The following is a 23,457-nucleotide window of genomic DNA, read 5'->3' on the forward strand; positions in this document are numbered from 1 at the left end:
TGGCCCATGTTGATAGCCTATATATTGTGTCCTCATGTATCATTGTTCTTTATGATGGTAGCTTTTCTATGATAAGAACATAATAATAATAAGTGAAAGAAGAAACTAATCAAGTTAAGTCTAAATACATCACAAGCAGTTATCAAAGTAAGAGAAATCACCTAACTTGTTGCCCCTATATTTCTCAACATGGTATTAGAGATAAGGTGACTAAGACAAGAAGGAAAGGCAGCTTGAAGAAGGATCATCAAGAAATTCAAGACATCAAAGAGGACATCAAACCATCAAGAAGGACTACCCATCTCATAACAAGGATCACACCATCTAGAAGCAACAACAAGAAGAAGACCTCAAAGACTCTACTTTCAAAAAGAACCCTAGCTCCACTCAAAGAAATAAGGACTACACATTTGAAGCATCTTGAAGCCTCCACATTCTACATTGTCATCCAAGGAAGCAAGAAGAAGCATTGCCATCATCATCAAAGGAATCAAGGTGTTCTCCCTTTCTTTAAATCAAGGATCACATCTCAAGCATATTTGAGGAAAGACATCTCTAGAAGAAGTATTGTCATCTTCAAGGAAGCTATCATCATCAACTATCATCAAAATCAAGAAATGCATCAAGTTGAAGAAATCATCATCATAGAAGTATCTTCACTTGACAAGTAAGTATCCTTAGATCTATGTCTAAATCTATCAAAATGACTTCATTTTGCAAGGAGAGCAACAAAACTTCCTTGCCTGGAAAAAGAGGACAGACTTGATCCTCATAGAGAATGAAGTTATTGGACACGTCAATGGTAAAGTCTCCAAACCATCTAAAGAACAAGCTCAAGCATTATCAAAGTATATGAAAGAGGAAATAAGGGCTCAAAGAATCCTTATTAAATCAATCAAGGATCCCCTCATCCCTTATGTAGCAAAGTTGGAGACATAAAAGGAAATCTATGAAAAGTTGGTAGAACTGTTTTCCGTAAGCACTATAGCAAAAGTGATATCTTTAAGAACCGCGTTATATAAGATGAAGGTATCGAAGGAAGAAGGGATAGCCTCATATCTTATGAGGGTGTCACAAATACGAGACCAACCACAAGAGTTCGGGGACATAATGTCCGACAAAGAAATGACCATCGTTGTGCTTAATGCACTACCTGATGAATGCGGCAACTTTGTATCAAGTATTTATGGTAAGAAGGAAACCACTCCATTTAGTGAACTTTGGTCTGTAATGTCCCTTTCTAAATTATTTTGGAACAGGATTAATTTCTACATTATGGGGCCAATTTTGGAGGTAACGGGGCCCATTTCATTTTTATTAGAAGATTTAGGACTTAGAAGTAAGTTGCTCTGGGATTTTGTTAGTAGCATGTGGGGCCACCCACACAAGGAAATATGCACTCCCTAAGCCAATGGTTCGAAACCCATGAGAGGGAAAATCAAAGGCTTAATGAGGGACCCACGGAGGAGGGAAAAAGGCTCCACGAAATCTATAAAAAGGAGGCAGGACTCTTCATTTGACATATTTGGCATATCGAATTTTTTCTTAGTTGCTCGAGTTGCTTAGTCGGGTCACTTGTTGTTTAGCACGAATTTTCCGAGCGAAGAACTCACCCTTTCTTCGGGGGACTTTGAGTGCCACCCTAGAGAGGTTCTTACATAATCTTCCGGAGGTGACTTTCAATCTGATTTCTAGCATTTGCATTCAGAGTTTTTCTAGTGGTGTGTACTTCTGGAGGACGCAGTGGGGGAAATCGAGCTGAGGTCCTTTACATTCTTCAGAGGTGTTATTGTCGGGAGAAATTCCGAGAGAGAAGATTTGGTGATTTGTTGCTCACTTGGGTGAGTTTTTGGGCTGAAGGTGATAGGTTTCTTTAGTGAGGATTTCACAGTTCTTGGGGCTAGCGCAGAGGGCGGAGATTGGGCACACGTGGGTGGTGGAGGCTTAACCATTAGAGTTGTTCCTTGCTGGGAGAAATAAGGTAAGAATTGGTAACTTTCCGGAGTGTTTGGGGAGGATTTTGTTGGAGTATTGACAGTCAATGTGTTTCAGTAGTTCTGGAGGGCGTAGGGCTTTTTGGGGGTTGATTTTGGAAGGTCAAAATCCGGCCAAACCATTTCTGGGTTTTTTTGGGTTTTCTGAGAGGAGTCCGTGGTTAAAATTTCAGAATTTTCCGGACGATATTCAGGCTTGAAATCCTAATTCTTATAACAGGGCGAATTGTTAGTTAGCTAGGGAATTTGCACCATTTTGTGGGTTCAACTTTGGCTTGGAGATAGGCCAAACCCTTTTTGGGTTTTTCTGGGTTTTTGGTGGAGAGCTCCAGATTAATTTGGCGGAATTTTCTAAGCAATTTTGGAGGCTCAAACAAGGGTTTCTTCCAGCCAGCAATTGCAAAATTTCTAGGGCCAGCGCAGAACATTGAGGAGAAGTCTTTCCTTTGCATTCGGGCAGCATTTTTCTCACCTGGGATTGTCTAGCTTGCTTTGGCAAGCCAAGTGCACACATTCCATGCATTGTACTCTCCTTTAATAATAAAATGGCTCAGTTTGGCGTAGTTCTGGTGCAATTTTATGGGTGTTTAATTGTTGTCTGAATTTTTTTGTGTCGTATGTGTATTTTGCTTGTTTAGCATTGTTATTTCCTTTTTGGAACATTACATGGTCATTATGTAAGATTGAAGAAACCAGGTTGAAGGCAAAGACCAATGTGGGATCAAATAAACAAGTTCAAGCATTTGCTTCCATAGCTAAGAGAAAAGGAAAGATTAAGAATTTGTCCCTCAGAAAAAGAAGAAGATCGATATGTCAAAGATCCAATGTTATGGTTGTCAAGTATATGGGCATTTCAAAAGAGATTGTCCTAAACTCAAGAAGCACATCAAGAAAAGGAAAGAAAGGAATGAAGCCCATTTTATAAAAGAAGTAGAAGAACCCGATCAAAAGAAATCCAGGAAGGAAGAAGGGATAAATCTTCACTATCAAGATCTCTCAGGGGTACATAGCTAGAAGAAGTAGGAGGTGAAAATACCTCTACTATGGTTAAATATTGCAGTCACGATGAGAAGCATCATAAGTATGATAAGATGCATCATGATAGAAGCATATGATTGAAGTACTTCATGACATCATCATAGAAGCTTGAAAGGATAGTTGAAGTAGAGGACTACATGGTTGTAGCAATTATTATGATGGAAAGGAATTAGCTCATCATATCCTCATTAAAAGCATGAAAAGACAACCGAAAGAGTAGTATATATGGTTGGAAGTAAGTCATCTAGCATGATAGAAAAATATCATCATAGATCATCATTACTAGAAAGGAGCATTTACAGATTGATGATAATTAAGATCCTCCATTGGAATCTTCATAAGAAGGTTCATGTCTACTTGGATGAAGCAAGTGTCTCGTTGATGGTCTACATTCCACTTTGTGTGGGATCCATTGTTTAGGAGGATGATGGTATGATGACAAAGGAGTGCAGCATGTCAAGATGGTTGAAATACCTTCAAAGGAAGTTTAGATGACCAAAACAAGAAAAGAGGTATGTATATATTTGACAGATTAAGTCATGTCATCATATAGTTGCGATAGCATGATTGAATGCTCTATCTCATGAGCATGATTGAAGAACAAGGATCTCTTCCTTTAGAAAGATGCATGAAGGCATATACCTTGAACTAGTTCACATATTGATAAGATGAAATCAACATAATATGACCTCATATGGAATATGAGGTGGTTGACAAAGATGAAGGAACTATGTATAGAAGTTCCTGGGGAGAAATATGTGAAGAAAGGAAGAAGAGTCTGTAAAAGATGCACCTATAGTCACATAAAATAAGATAAGAGATCAACATTAGCTATGACATCTCCATAGAGAAGATATGAAGACTTTGATCAAATTTGTAAAGGGCGGAGACTCTCGACATTGAAAGTCTTGGAGATGTGTTTATGACTGTGCAAGATGTTCATGTTGCAAGACGCAGATGTCATGATGAAAGGCCATCATAAAAGGTAACTTTGATTTGATGTTCATTTCTTATTTTTGAACAACATCTAGTGGGCTAAAACAGGGCTACTGGAAGAGTGTTGTAGATGTCACCTACAACTAGTACTCATGTGATTGGATGAAAGATCTTGAGAGAAACATGACTTGGAAGAGGTAGCTATGTAAAGAAAAGTCAGATGTGTACTAAAAGATCACTTTCTGATGCAAAGAAGGATGACATGACTATTGGTTCAACACTATGGTTCGTTGAAAGGAAAGTGATGGATGGTCAATGCCCTATGAAGAAGATCTAGAAGATGAAGTCTCCATAATGAAGAAAATGAAGTTCATGACATCAAAAGGAGGAGCCTTACAAGCAGTTGAGAGTACCATGATCTCCACCAAAGAGCAAATAGTTGTTGTTGGTAACAAGTCCCTAGTTAAAGAGGGAGCTTGCATATATTCCTTTTATAGGAATGAGTATATCTTCCCTAGTTGAGAGGGAGATATAGACACATCATTCTTGTCTTCATGTTGTGAAGAAAGAATGGAGGATTGGGTAAGCATCTAAGATTGATTTCGATACTCTTTAAGGATGAGGTAGGGCATCAAATAAGCAAGAGTAGTCGAAGAGGAAATTCCTTAAGCATGTGTTATTCTAAGATAGGAATTGTCCTAAAAGGACATACCCTATGAACACTCGAGTGGGGTATGTGCCTTGAGAGACAATGATGATGTTGTCTATCAGTCATTGGTTTCACCATCATCGTGCTCTAATCTTGTCAAGAGATAGAGTTGTTAGTCAAGGCCTTGCTATGTGACAATGCTGGTTGGTATGATGAGATGTTATGGCATAAGCTAAGTAGCTCATGAGATGGCTTACAATTTCGACTCTTCTTATGATAATTCTTTAGATTGAGAGTGTCCAAGTACCTTGCATAGGTTATGTATTACCTCACTAGTTAAGAGGGAGTGCTGAAATATGTAACTAGGTTCGGTCTTCATAATGAGACATGTAATCATGATTTTATGTATTCGTTGTAAAGAGAATAATAAATTTATTATTGTCATTCCTGAGACATGGGTTTCATGCTCAAGGGAAATTTATGTTTAGGTCAAGCACTCATTGTGTGCTTCTAGGGCTTGCCATTAAGTCTACAAGTCAATTGATTCATTGTCATGTATGGAAGACCCTTTTGGGCATGTTACATATTGTAAAGAAAATTTATTTGAGTCAAATCTAGAGTCAAAAGGCCCTCCAAGACCTCGTCATAGTGCAAAGAACAAGTCAACCTTCAAAGGAGCAAGTCAAAATATCCAGATGGACAAATCGACCAATTAAGGTACTCAAGGAAGTCTATATATAAGAGCATTCAGACTCATTCAAAGGAGCATTGATCAAGCATCCAAGAAAAAGCAAGAAATGTGAAAAGGAAAGAACAAGAAGCCTCTTAGATAGCGAAGAAAAGAAAAAGGAAGACCAAAAGTTTGCAACTGTTTTTGGGCCTCCTACACCTCACACATGAAAATAAATTAGGGTCTCTATCTGCTGCACAGAAGTCGAGTTGTAGTACCATCAAGAAGTCATTCATTGGTATCAATAAGAATTGTTTTTTGAGGATGGAGTTCACAAGGAACAAGGAGGCCAAGTGAAGGGAAAAGAAGGCATATTTCTCCATTTCTTCTCACACGTGCTATCCTAGGGTTTTTGTAGACCAAAAGTTGCAGTTCAAAAGAGGCCGAGATATTACAGTCAAGGCGCAGGTCTGAGCTTATGATGGGAAGGCAAATTTGGGGGAAAGATACTTAGGTTGACTTTGTAAAGAATAAGATCTTCAAGAAGAATTATAACTCGATCTTGGAGGGAGTGTTTGACAAGGGTCATAGGCCTTGGGATTCGTCAATTGAAGTTCTATAAGAGGGTAAGAGTTCTTGTGGGTTTTCCTCTCAAGTGGAGAGTTTTTGGCCCATGTTGATAGCGTATATCTTGTGTCTTCTTGTCTCATTGTTCTTTATGATTTGGTAGCTATTTGATGATAAGAACATAATAATAACAAGTGAAAGAAGAAACTAATCAAGTTAAGTCTAAATACATCACAAGCAGTTATCAAAGTAAGAGAAATCACCTTACTTGTTGCCCCTAGATTTCTCAACATGGTATTAGAGATAAGGTGACAATGACAAGAAGGAAAGGCAACTTGAAGAAGGATCATCAAGAAAGTCAAGACATCAAAGAGGACATCAAACCATCAAGAAGGACTACCCATCTCATCTCAAGGATCACACCATATAGAAGCAACGACAACAAGAAGACCTCAAAGACTCTACTTTCAAAAAGAACCCTACCTCCACTCAAAGAATTAATTACTACACATTTGAAGCATCTTGAAGCCTCCATATTCTACATTATCATCCAAGGAAACAAGAAGAAGCATTGCTATCATCATAAAAGGAATCAAGGTGTTCTCCTTCTCTTTAAATCAAGGATCACATCTCAAGCATATTTGAAGAAAGAGATCTCTAGAAGAAGTATTTTCATCTTCAAGGAAATCATCATCATCAACTACCATCAAAATCAAGAAAGGCATCAAGTTGAAGAAATCAACATCATAGAAGTATCTTCAATTGACAAGTAAGTATCCTTATATCTAAGTCTGAATCTGTCAAAATGATTTCATTTTCCAAGGAGAGCAACAAATTTGTTGGGTCATCAAACTTCCTTGCATGGAAAAAGAGGACAGACTTGATCCCCATAGAGAATGAAGTTATTGGACACGTCAATGGTAAAGCCTCCAAACCATCTGAAGAACAAGATCAAGCATTATTAAAGCATATGAAAGGGGAAATAAGGGCTCAAAGAATCCTTAATGAATCAATCAAGGATCCCCTCATCCCTTATGTAGTAAAGTTGGAGACATCAAAGGAAATCTATGAAAAGTTGGTAGAACTGTTTTTCGTAAGCACTGTATGAGAAGTGATATCTTTAAGAACCAAGCTATATAAGATGAAGGTATCAAAGGAAGAAGAGATAGCCTCATATTTTATGAGGGTGTCATAAATACGAGACCAACTGCAAGAGTTGGGGGAAATAATGTCCAACAAAGAAATGGCTATCGTTGTGCTCAATGCACTACCTGATGAATGGGGCAACTTTGTATCAAGTATCTATGGGAAGAAGGAAGTCACTCCATTCGATGAACTTTGGTAATTATGTAAGATTGAAGAAACCTGATTGAAGGCAAAAAGCGATGTAGGATCAAATGAACAAGTTCAAGCATTTGCTGCCATGGTTATGAGAAAAGGAAAGTTTGGGAAGTTTGGTCCTCAGAAGAAAAAAAAGGATCGAAATGTCAAAGTTCTAATGCTATTGTTGTGAAGAATATGGGCATTTCTAGAGAGATTCTCGTAAACTCAGGAAGGACAACAAGAAAAGGAAAGGAAGGAATGAAGCCCATATTACAAAAAAAGTGGAACCCGATGAGAAGAAATCCAAGAAGGAAGAAGGGATAAATTTTCACTATTAAGGTCTCTCACGGGTACATAGCAAGAAGAAGTAGGAGGTGAAAAGACCTCTACTATGGTTAAAGATTACACTCACAATGAGAAGCATCATAAGTATGATAAGATGCATCATGATAGAAGCATATGATTGAAGTAGTTCATGACATCATTATAGAAGCTTGAAAGGATAGCTGAAGTAGAAGTCTACATGGTTGTAGCAGTCATTATGATGGAAAGGAAGTAGCTCATGATATCCTCATTGAAAGCATGAAAAGACAACCAAAATAGTAGTATATATGGTTGGAAGAAAGTCATCTAGCATGATAGAAAAAGATCATCATACATCATCATTATTAGAAAGAAGCATTTGCAGAATGAGGATAATCAAGATCCTCCATTGGAATCTTCATTAGAAGGTTCACCTCTACTTGGAAGAAGCAAGTGTCTCGCTAATGGTCATCATTCCACCTTGTGTGGGATCCATTGTTTAGGAGGATGATGGTATGATGACAAAGGAGCGCATCATGTCAAGACGGTTGAAGTGCCTTCAAAGGAAGTTGTCGAAGGAAGTATAGATGTTCAAAACAAGAAAAGAGGTATGTATATATTTGATAGATTAAGTCACGTCATCATATAGTTGCAATAGCATGGTTGAATGCTCTATCTCATGAGCTTGATCGAAGAAGAAGGATCTCTTCCTTTAGAAAGATGCATGAAGGCACATACCTTGAACTAGTTCACATATTGATTAGATGAAATCAACATAATATGACCTCATATGGAATATGAGGTGGTTGACAGAGATGAAAGAACTATGTATAGAAGTTCCTGGGAAGCAATAATTGAAGAAAGGAAGAAGAGTTCGTAAAAGATGCAACTATAGCCACGTAAAATAAGATAAGTGATCAACATTAGCTATGACATCTCCATAGAGAAGATATGAGGAATTTGATAAAATCTATAAAGGTAGGAGACTGTTGACATTGAAAGCCTTGGAGATGTGTTTATGAATGTAAAAGATGTTGATGTTGCAAGAAGAATATGTCATGATGAATGGTCATCATAAAAGGTAACATTGATTTGAAGTTCATTTTTTATTTTTGAACAACATCTTGTTGGGTTGAAACAGGGCTACCGGAAGAGAGTTGTGTTACTACTCAAACTAGTAGGGGACCTAAAGGGAAAATGCTAGGCTAAGGACAACAAATAGAGACTTAGCCCACTGTCACCTCAGCTAAGGCTCCCTTCTATTTACGAACTTTCACCGATGGGAGGAGACCCGGTATATTATGGAGTCACCGATGAAGGATAAGTCAATGAAATGATGGGGAGTGACCCTAATAATCCCTTTCCTGGAAGAGTTAGAAAGATAAGGTTTGCTTGCTTTCTAAGCAAGGCACAATGTCTTCTAGGGAAAGGAAGAGAGGATTTATGGGTTAAGTTTATGGGATATGACTTATGAAGGAACTTCCCAATCCCAAATATCCTTATTGTAACTGGTATCCCGAATGGTTCTTGAAGAATTGTCTTTTCAAAGGAGCAAGACCACACGGGACCAAGTGGACTCGATCCAGGATAGAAAGAATGAGTATGGAAAACAATGATGTTCTTACCCTAGACAAGGTGGGGAAAGGATCAAAGAAATAATTTTCACTTGACGGCGTTGATTTGAACCTATGGGAAACTAGCCTTGGGGATGTTAAGGCAAAGTTTGATCCTGGAGCTAGGGCTTGGCTTTTCTCCCAACTCCACCATCGGAATGGCTTCAGAATTGGAAGAGACCTTGAGGAAACACCAGTGCAGGAGACCCTAAGAGATCAAACTTTTGGGAGGGCTACCTAGTCGAAAAATTGATGCCCTAGGTGCCCCAACCTGGCTAGACCTAGGAAAGGTGAAAAAGATGTGATTTTAGGTGACCACCTCTTGGTAGATCAATTCCTTAGTCTTGGGAGAAAGTCTTGGGAGAATGGAGTCTATGATGAAATATGAGTAGGATTCTTGATTCTTAGTCAAGGAGGCCTCAACACCACTTCGCTAGCCTTCTAGGTCAAGGAAAAGCAATCTTGCAACTTTTATACTTGGATGTGCAAAGGAGATGGCATATCAAGGTCGAATTCTTTGATAGAATTACCCCTAGGAGATTTCGTTTATATTACATGGCCCATACATTGAGAGATGCTATGATAGGGACAAAATTCCACAATTTTAAGCAGTAAATGCATGCAACAATTAGCCCTAGAAATAGCGAAAATCCCAGTCCAATGTATATGACAAAGTAAAACAAGAATAACAGTAAAATAATGTACTTACATGTAACAAAGTATATCCAACCATCCACAATGACAAAAGAGAAGCTCCAAGATAAGATAGACCAATATCCACACATCGAAATTCATCCATAAAGCTCCAATTCATCCTCTAGAAAAAGTGTGAAATTCTCAAGAGAGAGAAGAGACCCAATCCAAAGTGATGACAAGAAAATAAGCTCATCTCACTTGTATTTATACACAAATTAGGAGTTTGAATTACTCTCCTTAACCTACATAAGCACCAAAAATAAATAATGTTCTAATAATTCAACTTTTTGTGACAAGCCCACCAAACTAGCTCATAAATGAAAAAGTAAGCCTCTTAAGAGGTCAAATAATAATCTATGCATGTCATAGGGCCCTCCAAAAGGCCTAATGAGGTCCATGGGTGTCACAATGAAGAATAGGACCCTCAAAAGCAGTGGACAAGGGGTTGGCCCCTTGTAATAACCTGTGGTGCTCCAAATGACATGTGGGGGCACACAAGTGCCCTCATGGGTCTCCAAACAAATCGAAGATGCATGTAGATCACCAAGAAGGGCTAAGATGATGGTGTAGGTGATGCCACATCATCGTGAAAATCCTAGATCATCTGCTAAGTGTACGGTGCAAATTTGGGGCCAGTTGAGCATGATGGATCGAGTGCATCTTCCTCGTCCAACAAGTGAACCACGAGCAGTCTCTGAATGGCTATGGGGATCCATGGAGTGTTGATTGTTGCTGTGGAGGCCCATGGCTCTCAATGCACACCCTACATGTGCCAATGTAGCCCTTTGGAGGATTAGGACCTCGTATAGGGAGACCAAACCCAAAATGGATACCACCTGCAATCCTACATAAGATCCAATCCATCCCCTAGCCTTTCAGTACAACAAGTCATTAGAGAAATCAAGTAAATGAGCTTACCAATCATGGACCACAGGCGGGGACTTCATAATGGCCTGCCCTTCCATAATGGGCTTCGAGATGTGCCATTGTCTCCTAAACTCCAAATGGGGTTAACCAATAATCCTATAAGGTGGTTTCTACTTCTAAAGGGGATAATATAGCCAAGGTACATCCTTCAAAAGGTGGTGGCATGTGACAAATAGGTGAATGAAATAGGGGATGAGAAGGGGCAGCCTTAGGTCACATGTTGGGGTACAAGGGTAGCTAATAAGGTGAAAGCCCACACTTGGGTTTATAATGTGTAGGAAGGAGCAATTGTAGTACATGAGGTGCCTCGACCTTGATTTTTCCACCCTTCTTTATATGGCCTTTTCCTTTTTATGATTTTCTATGACTAACTGCTCAAGGCTCAAGGGATAAGTGTTAAAATTGGCAACTAGGGCCAAACTCCATGTGGGTCATCTTATTTATGGTAGCTAATATTTTTATTGGATCCCTCTCATCGAAAGGTGTAGGATTGATCTAAAGATCATCCGATTCCGATAAGTATTCATGGAGTTATGAATTTATTTATGTTATAAGACAAATTGTCAAGTTGGCCAACAACTTGTGTAGGCTCAAAAACCCAACCGTCGTGTCTATTCAACCACTAGGTTTTTAGTATAAATAGAAGAGGACTTGAAGTCATTTTGACACACAACCTCTTCATGTGATCTCCTCCTCTCCACGTCTTGGGTTTTTGGTGAAGGACGGACACATAGAGGATACACTGGCCTATGTACGAATGATGCCCTAGATCTAAAACGCAGAAGCCCTAGAAACGGTCATGGAGAAGTCTATACGCAGCAAGACGAAGGGTCTATCCTCAACCGCAGAGAAGTCTGTCCATAACCACAGTAAGGGTAATGAAGCCATAGTCATAATAATGGAGATGCAGTAAGGGTAATAAAGGCCGCAGTGATGCCCTAGCCGCAGTAGCCGCAGTGAGGAAGATACCTAGCCGTAGTAGCCGCAGTAAGGAAGACATATAGCCATAGTAGCTGATTTCACACGCAGTCATGGTGAAATTTAATACGTTGTTCATGTGATACCTTGATACGCTGACACTTTATACGCTGTTCATAAAGCACAGAGATATTTACACGCATTATAGCCGCAGTCAAAGCTTGAAGCTGTTGTCAAGATATGAGGGTATCCGGAATGAAAGAGCAACAGAACTTGTCTAAGGGCATCAGCAATTGAGGTAACAATCTCGCATTCCTCTCTCTAAACTCGCATGAAAGAGCAGATCCAAATCTAGGGCTTGACTACACCTCGATTGGGTATTAGGTGCAGTCACAGTCAAGACCTCGGATAACTGGAGCATATAGACACAACAGTGACATGAGGTTTGGACAATCTCGGCTTAACAAGGAACCGTCTTGGCATTAGATCTCGGTTGATCTCATGTAACAGCCTAGACACATTGAACACCAGTGATAGATCTCTCTCTTGGCTTAATGAAGACCATGTCAAACGTTAACTTAATCTCATATATATATATGGTACAGTCTTGTCACAACCTGAAGATAAAATAAGATTTCGTTGATGATAGATTCTCAGCATACTTGTGATGGGAGACATACAGTCTTACTAGTTGTCACAGTATTCAAATATAGCATAATGCAATCCTGATGTGCTACGAAGAGCAGTAACAAATATCATAGTCGAGGTCCTGATAGAACTGTGATCATAATAGACATGAATCATGATCTCGTATTCCTGTGATCTCAGGGTGATGATCTCAGTGCAGCAAGGTGCAAAAGAGATGTGACATCAATGATCTCAGTGACAAGGATCACATTAATTATAGATCATCATCATATATATGTATATGAGCATGATCAGTAATGGGACTGCATAATGATGTAAAGGGCAACATGATCATGATGATGTAAAGGGCAACATGATCAAGGAGCAGCATGATGATGAATAGGGTTGCATGATGATGGAAGATGCAGCATAATGGGCAGCATGATGATGAGAGCAGATGAGAGCAGCTCAGTCATCTAGGTCCAGCACTGTGATGGTACAGCATGGTGCTAAACAGTAAGGTGCAACAAATGGACAAAAGGCAGCACTATGATAGGTAATCAGTTGAAGCAATATGTCTTCAACTGATCTCATGCGATATCAAAAGTCAAAATATTGACTTCTATTGTAAATGTACTATCTCTCTCTGCTGAACTTTGAAGAACATAAAAGAAGAATTGATCAAGGGTTTCCCCACATTGGGGTTTGTCCTTGGCTGGCGCCACATCTTGTGTCCTCTTGCCTTGGCTTGTCTTCTGCGATTTATATTTATGTTCTATCTACAGTTTAATTTAATGTTGATGTGATTGCTAATCTGGAAAAGATATTGGAAAATTAAAATAAATTACTCTAGCATAGAACATATACCTAAAATTAACAGTAAGAGCATCATGTATAAGATATAATAGTGAATACCCCCTTTTAAGGTGGGGGGGTTCATTGCCCACTAGGGGTTGAGACAATCATGGGTTCCTATATGATGAAGGAAGCTCATAGAACCTGTAGGAACCAGGGTGATGGCCATGATGATGGGGTAGAGCTCATGTATTGGCTTTTGCCCACGTGCTAAATGTGTTTGTCCCGATCATCTTTTGCATTTTGTGGTACATTTGCCTGTTGAATGTGGCCATATATGGTTTTATACTTCTTTTTAGCTGCATCAACCTCTCGGCTTCATTCCAAGCTATGGTCCAAGGTGTGGGCAAGGGGAAGGGGCATGCTAACCCTATGTGAACCCAATGGGAGAATGTGGACCAGCTGGGAGAAATGATGAATGGAGTAATAATGAATGGAAAGAGGCTAATATAAGCGAATAAGGGACTGGGACCACGCAACCAAAATCGAGGTTTCACATGAAATAACATCCCTAGAGCCAAATGGTCAATAAAAGAGATCCCACAAGACTAGAATCTAAGGTTAATACCTAAAAGGGGTCTAGAGGACAAGAGCACAGACCTAGCCCATTCTTTCCGCCAAACCCCTCCATTAATCCATGCCCAAAAGTGTCCATGATAAGCAAACTACACTACTCAACTTCCCAATGACAAGTTATACCTTAGGTTCAGGAGGCCCAACTTTTAAACATACGATCATGGCAGATGTACGAAGTGTTAGAGTCGATCTAGTAGCCCTCCATCAGCGATCAAAGCTCTTTGCATTTGCATAAGTAGGTGTCTCATTAGTGTCATCTTATTGCATTCCATTAGGCATGCCATAACCCTGATGGAGGAGCTAGTGTCTTTATTCCCCTCTTGGCACTGCTGGATCAGGTTGTTTTAGTCATTAAACTTTTTCAAGGTTACTTGTCTTGTCTTGTCTTGAGGTCAAAATTCTAGGTCTAGGGTTTAGGTTCAATTTGTCTTCAAGGTTATGTCTCTAAAAGTCAATAAATGCCCAGCAGGCCAAAGGGATGATTATCAAAGTGTTTCTTTAAAAGATTTCATCTTGTACAGCTATTTTTTTTACCTTGGATTTAAAAACCCTGTTTTTAAAGCCAAGGTCATTTCTCAAAATTTTGTAAAAATTGTAAAAATTCAAATTTTTCAAAAGACAGCATGCAGCCCTGGTCCCCTTTGCCAAGACTCCTCAGAAGCTATCCCTGCAAAAATTATCAAGGAAAAACATCAATTCAACCAATTTCAGGACAAAAGGAAACCAAAAAGTCAGCAGCATTCAAAGTTTAAAAAAGTGTCATGAAAAACATTAGAAAGAGGGTTTTGACATGAAATTAATTCAAAACAAGGCTATAAAGTCTCTCTTTTCCTCCATTAAGCTTCATTGTGCCTTCAAGCAATAGAGCAATCGTTTTCAAGAGCATTTGGGCGATTTGGAGAGAAATTGAGCAAAATTGGCAAGCTGAGCCCGCGCAAGACCTGTCAACACTTGCGCACGACCTATCGAGCGCGCGCGACCTATCAGGGGGGTTCAGCCAGTTGAAAAATTACACTGGCGTGACTTATCAAGCGCGCGCGACCTATCAGCACCTGCGCGCGACCTGTTGGGAAATTCATCTACAAAAACCCCCAGTAAACTCCCAAACGACCCCAAAATTCTTCAAGGTTGCAGGTAGGCCTCTGATCATCAAAGTATTTTGCTTGGTAAAGAAAAATGAGTATGGGAAAGGTGTTTTAATGTCGTCAAATTGAAATGTGAGGTTCATGTATATTTGCTTTAAAAATGTCAAAATGCTTGTAGAGCTATGGTTTGCTTTGTTGTTTCAAGGTCATCCTTGTCACCCCACTTTTTCCCCACTCCTCTTTAACACCTCCTATATCATTTCTACCTAATCTCCCTACCAAAATATCAAAAGCCCTTAAAACCCTACCCCTATTCCTAAAAATTAAAAATCAAACCCTAAACCCTACTTCCTATAACATCCTTGCAAATAGAATTGTATGATGATATGTATGTCATGATTCTTCCCCCTTAACTCCCTATTTCCCTATTTCATATATTTGTCCCAATTTCCCTTCAAAGTCTCCCTTCCCTAACATTTCCCTTGTGCTATTTGTCCCCTTCAAACAGCATTACAAACAGGGAAAAACAGCAGGTCATTTGAGCAAAAGCAGCAGTACATTTCAACCACTTTGCTCCTGAAACCATGTCCGAAACCGAAACCGAAACCGACTATGAGCAAAGTGATGACCATGAGTCAACACCAGAAATTGAGATACAAAGGATGCCTCACAGGGGTGGTAAGAGTGGTCACCACAAGAGAGAGGAGCCCACCTCTTTGACCGATTTGCAGGCTTGTTCACTTGCGGTCACATGTTTCCGCTACCTCTCTTGTTATGAATTTTGCGAGAGGATTTCTCAAATTCAGCATCATAGGGAATTGGCTCGCTTGTTTGTTTTGCATTTGCATGATGGGCATGTAAATCTTGCAAGGGTGGATTTTATAATGTCATCTGAAAGTATTTCTCAAGCAACAGGAATGCCAAATGTGGGAGAAGAGTGGAACAAACGCAAAGTGTTGGACAGATTTCATTATGAGCCCTTCGTTAAACCTGCCTTACATGAGGTCCATAACTGGTATGTTTCCTTTCAGATTTTTGAGGGATGAGTATGCTCCCATGATGAGGCTCATCATGCTCTATTTCACCTGTGAGGGCAGGTTTGCATATGTGTATTCATACCATATTCGCTTGTTGATGCATTTCACACGGGTACGAATGATGAACATACCATGGTTCATGTGTCGGGATATTGAGAGGATGGTGCCTTTGGTGCAGAGAAGGAGCCCAGCACAGCAACACAGGAGCATTTATCATTATGGTTTGATCCAGCTTGTGGTCATGCATCAGTTGGCTCAGCAGGGTATCCCATGGGAGGAGTTTATCTCTCGTGAGTTGTTCACAGCACCACCACCACATCCTGAGATTGTTCATGAGGAGGGAGGACCATCACAGCAGCATGATATCCCTGAGATTAGACATGTCAGCTCTCCTCCATTGGTCACCTATCAGAGAGGCCACAGGGCTTTATTTGCAGCAGCTCGGCGAGTATTTTCTCCACACCAGGTGGAAGGGGTCTCGCCTTCTTCATCAGCTCAGCGAGTATTTTCTCCACACCAGGTGGAAGGGGTCTTGCCTTCTTCATCAGCTCAGCGAGTGTTATCTCCACACCAGGTGGAAGGGGCCTCACCTTCTTCAGCAGCACAGGTATCAGAGAGGGGCAAACAGCCCAGGATTGATGAGGGGCCATCAGGTGTTCCAGACATAGAGATTGTTGACCTTGATATCAGTTCTCCTAGCCTAGAGTCAAAGGAGATCATTCAGCACCTAAGAGCTGAAAATGATTCATTGCAGCGAAGATTGGACATGGCACAATGGACGATCACATATTTAGAGCAGCGCAACAAGCAGTTGGAGGATGAGCACACTCTTGATGAGTTGCGGAGGATTCATGAGGACCGCAACTTGGCTCGGAAGAGACCCGGTGATTTGGTACCCGTTGAGCGAGAGGCTATGCTCCTCCGGGTCAATGCTCATTTGGAGAGGCTGCTGGCTAAGGCCAACAAAGATAAGGACCTGCTCAGGAATATGAAAAACCACTATTGGGCCCGAATGCACGTATGCAAGGCGAAAATGAAGGTGATTCAAGGGCGGTTGGCCAAGGCACTAAAACGACGGAGAAGGCCCGGTCCCCTCCACATCTTGGCTGAGGCTTCCTTGAGGGAGCATGATATTAAATGACCTCACTACAGCGCAAATTTCAAAAAAAATTGAGCATTTTTGGTCACTTATGACTTTTTGGGCAAAAAACAGGTTTTTCTCCTTGATAGGTCGCGCGCGACGCGCGACCTATCCGATGGGCAACTCCATTTTGGAAAAACTCAGCATTTCTGAATTTGTCATGCAAAGATACACCTGCTCAGCAATTACCAAGAGATTTCATCAAGTTTTGAGCCTCCAGAAGGTCAAAAAACATGCAAAAATTGACTTTCTGCCACCTTTTTGACAAACAGGGAGCAGTCTTGGGAGATTGCAATTTTGGAGGGGCAAATGGCCACCAAATTTAGAAATTCCAGTTGGGTTGGAAAGTAGACATCCAGACTTTTCCAACAAGCCCACTTTTGCCTCATTTGGACACCTGGAAGTGCCTCAAACGGAGCTCCAAAGAAGCGCGGCGTATCAAGATTAGGGGCGCGACCTATCAGGGAATTTTCATAATTTTTCACCTAGAGCTCAGGAATTCGCCCAGCTTCGGCCAGTTTTGACTTGGGATGGGATTTTTCACCCTCTTTGATGTAATTAATGTATTTTCATGTTGATATGACACTTATTTACCTATTCTAGAAGATTCATTCATGAAATAGTAAACATTTAATGAATGAATTGGTTTCCTAGCTTATAGAGGCAAGTTGTTTTGACTGCCTAGATTTTAGTGCTCAGTTTAGAATTAGTTGAAACAGCTCCTAGAAGGATGAACTCGACCCCTAGAGGCAAGGAAAGATGTTAGATTGCCTATATTATGTACTTTCTTGGTCATTTTCATGGTTGGACTCTTGAGGGAGAAAGCTCTATTGTATTATTCATTGTATCTCTGCAATTTTGGCAAAGGAAGAAAGACCAGGGTTTTGCAGTCCTTTTTGGGATTCCTGTGGTTACATGTATTGATGGTGTGCTTCTCTTTGTACTTGTAAGTGTGTTATGTGATATCATCCTCTTTATTTTTCTTCTGAAATTAGGCAAATGAAGTGTTAAAGTAGAATTCATGATTCCCATGCTCTGCTTTTAAATTTGCTTAATATCCATGTTTTCATCTGTTTAAGGAGAACTCAAGGTGATTGCTTGCTCTCCTTAGCTCCTCACCGGTCATTCCTACCCATTCACTTAATTTAAAGGCATCAATATAGTCTCCTACATTGCCCCAAAGAACCCCCTACAAAAACAGTGTCCAATCCCCGCACCCAAAATTGTCTTTCCCCGATTTTCCACCAAAATCCAAAAAATCCCAAAACAAACTCTTTTTATCAGTTTACTAGCCTAAAATGTAAAATTTTTCTGTTTTCCCACCCCGGTTTTCAGTTTCACCTTATTTCTCCCATGTAGTTAAATGCCCATTCCCATAGCCATACATTTAACAAACTGAAAAAATAAATATTGCTGAAAACACAAATTCTGGAAATTTTTCAGAGTGCTGGAAATTGCAGAAATAAAAATCAGCAATTAAAAACAGCCATTAAAACACATAAAAACACTGATATTTTTGGTCAACTTGACCCTGGAAAAACCCCCTACAACTCTTGGGGAAAACCAGTTTGAGAGCTCTTCTTTATTTCTGGAAAATGCCTTTTTACAGAGAAAATTTTCAGCAAATAAATTTCAGCAAAAACAGAAATTTCCAGCAAGCAAAACTTATCTGTTTTCAGCCCAATAGACAATCTAAAAAGTGTTGTACGAGTTGTACGGACCGTACGGACTGTACGGACGTACAGCTGTACGGACCGTACGGACTGTACGGGCTGTACGGACGGCCGTACGGACTTGTACGGACCAGTGTTGCACACATCGCGATCGGGATTTAATCGGCGCAGGGAAAAAAGCGGAAAAAATCGTTAAAATCGGGAAAAAATCGGAAAAAAGCGGGAAAAAATCGTTTGGCACAAAAATATTCATTTTTTTTAAAAAATTGAAAAAAATTGAAAAAAAATGAATATTTTTGTGCCAAACGATTTTTTCCCGCTTTTTTCCGATTTTTACCCGATTTTAACGATTTTTTCCCGATTTTAACGATTTTTTCCCGATTTTTTCCCGCTTTTTTCCGATTTTTTCAAAAAATCGCGATTTTTTCGATAAAAATCGTTATAAAAAAAAGTGGCGATTTTTATGTATAAAAATCGCGATTTGAATCGGCTAAATGAAAAAATCGCGCTTTTACGATAAAATCGCGATTTTATCGCGATTTTAACAACACTGGTACGGACAGACCTCGAAAAATGTGCAGAAAATCGCCTCCTCGATATTCGTGCTGAAAATTAATTTTTCCACTGTTTTGCTCACAAAAACTGCCTTTTTCTGCTTGTTCTTTATGCTGTTCGGATTTGCTGAAGTGCTGCCTGTATGTGTGCCAAACTGCTGCCTCTTTCTCCTCCTTGTCCAGAAATCTCCCTTGCTCTCTTGCTCTCCTTCTCCCAATCTGCTCATGAAAGAATGAATGATCTTTTCCCCCTTTTCCTCCCTTAACCCAACCCTAAATGACTTTTGGGTGATCCCTAAATCCAATGGCTGAAATAGATTTAGATCAATGGCTGAGATTAAATGCTCATTTAAATCTCACTTTCTATTTTTTAATTCACCCCACTTTAATAAAGACCCACTTAGTCATTTATTTCCAAAGTCACTTTTCCTTTCTAATTTTTCATTGACTTTATAGTCACTTTAAAATTAGACTTAGTAACTTTATCACTTAAAGTCACTTTCAAATTAGATTTAACTTTATAAAAAATTATAAAGTTACTTTAGGAGAAAAATTAAATTCTTTTGGACACTTTTCCCTAGGCCAAAAATCAAAGCCTTAGGGAACCACCTGTCCTCCGGTACCAAATTTCAACATAAAATCAGTGTTTCCTTATTGGTTATCTCGCCCATTGAATATCTTTACCGAGATAGACCGGAGAGAGCCCTCTCCTGCCCCGTAGGGCGAGGCTAAGTGGTTTGATGTTGCCTTGAAGTTTACCTTTCTCAGCCTGAGGTGAAATTTCAAGCGCTAACATATTGGCGACCATACTGGGGAGAACATTCGACTTGTTGATTGTCTTGTCCCAGTACATGAAATCAAATTGCAGATCTGATGCTGATGGTGGACAGCAATCAGATACATATGCAGGCTGAACCATTCACCTGGCGACTCCAATTCGATCCAAACATTCCAGTGCTTGCTGATCCCTTCATGCAATGGTAGGATATGTGGCAAACCTTACCCTGTGTGAAGCTGTAGAAGGAATAAGAAAGGAGTTAGCAGATACTGAATTTGATGAAGATGTTTTCAATGCCTTGCTTCATTGGTTGAAATCTCCAAAGCTCCCTTGGTTCAAAACTAAATTTTGTGAGTTAATTGTTGAAAGAATCGAAAAGGAGATTCAAGAATTAGATGAGCAAATCCAATCATATGATTTCCAAGACCCTAAAAAGTTCTTGGAAATCCTTCCTCCTTCGCAACAAGAAATAACAGACTTGCCTACAGATGTTAACATTGACAGTGTGCAGCTGGAAGTATGTATTGCAGAGTTGGGACAGCCAACAGAGTCCGGCTTCCGCGATCCAATGGCAACATACATGGACATATTTTTCAGTTTGATTAATAGATCAGGTTGTCTGATACGTGACCAGGTTCATTATGTGCATGAAGAGTTGCCAGCAATTACATCTGTGTCCTGGCGGAAGCATTCTCGAGCGGCATCATTTTCAGGTTTACTTGAATGGTTAATCTGGCATTTTAGTATTACCTGATCTATTGTTTGTACAGCAGATTAGGGTAGATTTTGTAAATAAATAAGCAGCCAAAGGGCAGCATTTTGTTCCAGTTTCATTACAGTTTTAGTGTGAGGTTTGCTGAGTCAGTTTTTCAGTCAATTCAGTCAGTTTCCAGTTAATAAGTTGAGTCTTCAGTTGTGTTGATTTGTTGAAATGATGACCCCATTGCCCAATGGATGGAGGCACTGTCTGCTCTCCCAAAGTTCTGTGGTTCTTGGCATCGCCACGAAGCGGCAGCTGCCATCCCAAGTGGAGCCGATGTTAGACTCCGTCTTGTATGTCAAATGTGAGATTGATTCTTCTTCAAAACCCTGTTTTGAAGAAGAAATCATTAAATGTATTTTTTAGAATATGTATCAAATTCTTCAGCTCTTCAAATGGCAGCGACTTCAAGCTCCTATCCCTGCACAAGCACAATTCAGAATATCATTAGCAATCAGAGACAAAGCGAAATCAAACAAAACATAGTTTTGCATCCAAATGCCAGAAATGCCAAATATACAACACGCTCAGTTGTTGTAGGAGTTTGATGGTTATATACAACACAAAGGATGATGATGAGACATGGATTCCTTTGAGTTTATCAGTTGGTTCTTGGGTTAAAATAGAACCTTTAATAAGATAAAAGCATAGAGTAAAATGGCAATGTTTTGGAGATATTAATTATCATTGGAAGGGGATAATATTGTAAGCTCATGTCTACAAAATAAGCATTGTGACCTTCCTTCATCAGGTACAGATGATAGTCTTTGCAAAACCTGTGGTATTGATGAGTGCGCTGATTGTCTTCTAATATGTGATGCCTGTGATGGAGCATATCATACATATTGCCTTTCACCTCCAAATGAAGAAATTCCAAGTGGAAGTTGGTACTGTGCTCCTTGTTTTGCAACTGGAAAGGAATCACCAGAGGTTGACTCATCCGATCGAAGAGAGAAAAATGTGCAAGGCACAGAAAACATTGTCTATCACTATGTTGTTTGTGAGCGACTAAGTAAGATGCAAAATGGTGAACTTTACAAACAATCAGAATCTGGAATTGGTAGGAAACTGGAGGGACTAAATTCTCAAAGGAGAAAGAGGCAGAGAATTCCGTGTTCGGCACTATGCTGGAGAGGTGGTATATGATACAACTACATTTTTGGAGAAAAATAGAGATTTGCTGCATTCTGATTCGATCCAGCTACTTTCTTCATGCACTGGCCTTCCAAAATCATTTGCATCTAATCTCAGTAAAGGGGAAGAGAAGTTGATCACTCAACGAGGTCGGTTAAATGGAGCTGATTCTCAGAAACATAGTGTCGCAACCAAATTTAAGGGGCAACTTTTCAAGTTGATGCAGCGACTGGAAAACACTACACCTCATTTCATTCGGTGTATCAAGCCAAACCGATTGAAACTTCCAGGTGTCTTTGAGCGAGGACTTGTCTTGCAGCAGTTGCGCTGTTGTGGAGTGCTGGAAGTAGTTCGGATATCTCGATCGGGCTATCCCACTCGGATGTCTCACCAGCAGTTTGCAAAATGGGGAAAGGGTATCATCATCTCTTCAAGCTAGCACAAGGGGAGGAATTGAATATGGGACTGTGGAGTTTAAATCTTCCGACTCTACTTGCCAAGTATCCCCTACAAACAGGGCATATTCTTGGCTACAAGCTGCAGCAGAAAAGAAAGGACTAACTCTAAAATATTCATCCTGCAGCAGAAGGATTACAAATAAAACTTGCTTTGTATGGAACTGTGCAAAATATGATTCTCATGGTATTCATTCTCAGTGGACACAGCTAAATTTACCTTCAGTAATCGAGAGGACAGGTTCCTTGAGCCAAATTTCTTGCTCCTTGAGGACATTCATAACAGAAGAAAATCTGAAGGTGTCTGATGAATCACTTGATGATCGGGTTAAGGTGGGAGAATTGTTATTAAATCTTGGGGGACCAGAGACACTCCGGGATGTGCAACCTTTCTTGTTCAACCTATTTGCAGACCCGGATATTATTCGTCTACCTAGATTATTTCGTTTTCTTCAAAAGCCTTTGGCACAATTCATTTCTGTGCTCAGGGCTCCTAAGAGCAGGGAGGGATATGCTGCAATTGGTGGTGGTTCACCTCTCCGAAGGATAACAGATGAACAGGCTGGCTCATTAAGGAAGGCTCTTCAACATAAAAAAGTAGCTGGCAAATTGTATGTTGGAATGCGATACTGGCATCCATTTACAATTTTACTGCAGAGGCTATTAAGCAGATTAAGAATGACGGAATTACCAAGCTTGTTGTGCTTCCACTTTACCCTCAATTTTCAATCTCAACTAGTGGCTCAAGTCTTCGACTCCTCGAAAGAATTTTCAGGGAAGATGAGTATCTGGTCAAGATGTAGCACACTGTGATACCTTCGTGGTATCAACGGCAAGGATATATCAAGGCTATGACAAATTTGATGGAAAAGGACCCACGTATACTTCAGATTTAAACGCAACAGAACACCAATAAAAGATCTTCATTAAAGACAAAGTTTTAATGGAGAACCATTTTTATTAAAAAATCGGTTTTATTCAAACGGTAGCGAGAAGGTGAAAGGACCGCAGCCAAAATTAGAACGCAGATCATTTACCATAAGCAAAGATATAGGAACGAATTTGCCTATTTTGATCCTCAGTCATGATTTCATAGGATCCTTGCTCCAGTTTATCGGCCATCAGAGGGATTCTTGCAATTATAGTTG

The 23,457-nt window shown here is 39.9% G+C and overlaps 1 protein-coding gene and 1 pseudogene across 6 annotated transcripts in view; one reads left to right on the top strand and one right to left on the bottom strand.

Annotated features, from left to right (window-relative positions):
• LOC149156945 (uncharacterized) overlaps positions 1-23,457 on the bottom strand; it is a 413,330-nt gene that overhangs the window by 84,594 nt on the left and 305,279 nt on the right. The window lies entirely within an intron of this gene.
• On the top strand, positions 1,111-23,205 carry LOC149156946 (ferrochelatase-2, chloroplastic pseudogene; annotated as a pseudogene).

The sequence above is a fragment of the Pinus tabuliformis genome, chromosome 9 (genome assembly GCF_031772625.1).
Source record: "Pinus tabuliformis cultivar Carrire ecotype Pingquan chromosome 9, CPIR1, whole genome shotgun sequence".
Classification (NCBI taxonomy): Eukaryota; Viridiplantae; Streptophyta; class Pinopsida; order Pinales; family Pinaceae; genus Pinus; species Pinus tabuliformis.